Raw genomic sequence first — 2,931 nt, forward strand, 5'->3', positions numbered from 1 at the left:
TTTCTTATCGTATTTTAAAATCTGTCCACATCCAGCTCTCAGCCACACCTCAACAACTAAATCTCAATCCAAACTGCTCTCTGAAGCTGGCAAAGGGTAGCTGAGAGTTAAAACTCGTAGAAAATTAGCTAAAATGTAAAAATAGTATGACTAAAACAGAGTAAAAAAGCAAAATAGCAGCTAGAGCTAACAGAGCTCCAAAGTGGGCGGAGTTTTATTATGTTAGTTTGGTTTATGTTTAGTTTTAGTTTATGTTGATGTGATGGACTGGAGACCTGTCCAGAGTGTGCCCCGCCCCTCACACTGTGGCTGCTGGATATGGATGTGACCCCCATGACCCTGAAAGGAAGAAGCGGGTATAGATAATGGACGGATGGATAGTTTCTGTTGTGTGATGTCATGGCACACCTGTACTAACTGTGCTAACAAAACTGTCAACAAGAGCTAAAATTTGCTGTTTAGCTAAAAGCAGAACAAACAGTGTGTAGCATAATGAGACAATAAAGACAGTTTGATGAAGCAGATTTCAAAGAAAGTTGTGTTAAATTTCAGTGTGTAGAGATGCAGGTCTAAACAGTGACGTGTTTGTGTTGAGGAGGCAGACTGAAGCTGATGGAGAACATGTTTGTAATTTCTGTGATGTGGCTCTAAATCAGTCTGCAGACAGCCTCTGGTCTCATCAGTGAAACAGGTGTGTGGTTTCTGTGACGTAACACAAACACAGTGAGCTGTCTTTTCCTCGTTAGGAGAACACGTGTGTGCTTTCTGTGACTGGACGATAACATGTTTGTGCAGGAAGCAGCTCGGGCAGCGCCGCGGTGACATGGCTCTGTTCTGGGTGGCCTCCTTCCTGCCTGTTCAGATAACGTCCCACACATCCAGGACTCATTGCTGCTTATCTGCCTCAGCTTCACCTTATCAGGACAGATTCGTGTGTGAAGTCAGGACCTGTGGGAACATCCAAACAGCTAACACCTAAATGGTAAAGAGCCATTTTCACATGCTGAAGGTGGCTTGTGAACAATATTAACAGCTCCTCAGACAGAAGGACTTTAGACAGAATCTAAAAGCAGATCAAACTGAAAGGGAGAGTTGTCATCTTCAGTCTCAGCATCCATCCATCATCTATACCCGCTTCTTTTCATTTGGAATTAATCACAGACTGATGAATTTAGTTTTAAATGTAAGTTTAACAACTTAGCTGATGGAATTCATGCTGCGATAAGATGTTTAATAAAATCCAACTACAAGTGATACTGATATAGGAACTAAGCCCAAAGTATTGTTTTTTTTGTTTGTTTTTGTTTTTTTTAATTCAATGTTCAAACTGTGAAGTTATTCTTCCAGTTAAAAAAACGTGTTAATACATGTTCCAATGCATTTTCATATGGAGGACCAAATCATAATTATAAATAAAAGAAGAAATATATAAATGGACCAATAAAAAATACACTTAAAATGCACCAAATAATTGAAAAAGGATAAACTTACCTNATATAAATGGACCAATAAAAAATACACTTAAAATGCACCAAATAATTGAAAAAGGATAAACTTACCTCATGGTTTATATTTTAATCGACCTTCATATTTATTTTTCCAGCTTAGTTCCAATAAATTATATATTGTATTTTCGAACATAATTTAAATGTAAGAGTTTTTAAAAAATATATATTTTTTGTTTTTCTTTTTATTTGTACATGCATTTGTGTCTCTTAAATCATTGCATTTAATTATTTTTTACCACAAGTCTTTTTATTTCCATGGCTGCCTGGGCTGTATCGGGGGTATACGGTGCCGGTGACCTTTGTTTGTGTCTATGGGGTGGCGCATGTGTTTGTGTTAGCGGAGTTTTGCATGCACGTTGGCCTGCTGTTGGGGTCTGGTATGGCTTACTGGCTGGCTCGGTGTTGGTATGGGGTGTGCTCCTTGGTTGTGCTTGCCTGGCTGTGGTTGTGGTCTGGTGTTGGGCTGGTGGTCAGGTTTGTGGGATGGGTGGCGGGTGGACGGTGTGGTGCATCGAGGATGTTCGCTCTCGTGACCCCATGTCAGTGATTTTGTAACATTTCATGTTTCATGTTCTCTAGTATTATGTTTGCTTGTCACCCACAGCCTCACAGCTCCACAGCTCTTGCCACACCCTTCCTGCTCAGTCACCTCATCAGTCTGCTCAGTCAAGCTCATCTGTTTCACCTGTTATTGTCCCTTTAACAGCCCCTCAGCTACAGCCACTCTGCTAGATTATTGAACGGTCTTTGCCAAGTAAATGTCCAGCGTTTTTTCACAGCCCATGCCTGATCTCCTGTCCATGACCTCAAGCCTTCCTCCTGACTCTCCCTTTTTGCCTGATCCCTGCCTGGTACTGTTCATGTTTCTGACCATTGGATTAAGATCTCATTTTCGCCCCTTGGACCTCGCTTTTTGGATTGTGTTTTGGATTTGTCTTCAGCTCTCTGATCACACGGACCTGACCTCTGCCTGCCTCCCAGACCAACAAATAAAGACTGCCCATTTGCTCAATCACTGCCTCTCACTACCCACGAGCCACCGTCTCATTTCCTGGATTTGCCAAGGTCCTCTAACCAGGTCCAGAAGGTTAGTAATCAATATCTACAGCCAAAGCAAATCCTTTGCAGTGAAAAGTCATTCATCTTTGTTCTCCTCCTCAGTGTGCACCAGCCCGAGACCCTGGCATCCCTCCAGCTTCCTGTTTTTTAATAAAACACTTAAACCTGCTCAATGTTTGGCTGTTAAGTAAGTAAGTAAGTAAGTAAGTAAGTAAGTAAGTAAGTAAGTAGGTAGGTAGGTAGGTAAGTAAGTAAGTAAGTAAGTAAGTAAGTAAGTAGGTAGGTAGGTAGGTAGGTAGGTAGGTAGGTAGGTAGGTAGGTAGGTAGGTAGGTAGGTAGGTAGGTAGGTAGGTAGGTAGGTAGG

The sequence above is a fragment of the Austrofundulus limnaeus genome, unplaced genomic scaffold (assembly GCF_001266775.1).
Source record: "Austrofundulus limnaeus strain Quisiro unplaced genomic scaffold, Austrofundulus_limnaeus-1.0 Scaffold298, whole genome shotgun sequence".
Classification (NCBI taxonomy): domain Eukaryota; kingdom Metazoa; phylum Chordata; class Actinopteri; order Cyprinodontiformes; family Rivulidae; genus Austrofundulus; species Austrofundulus limnaeus.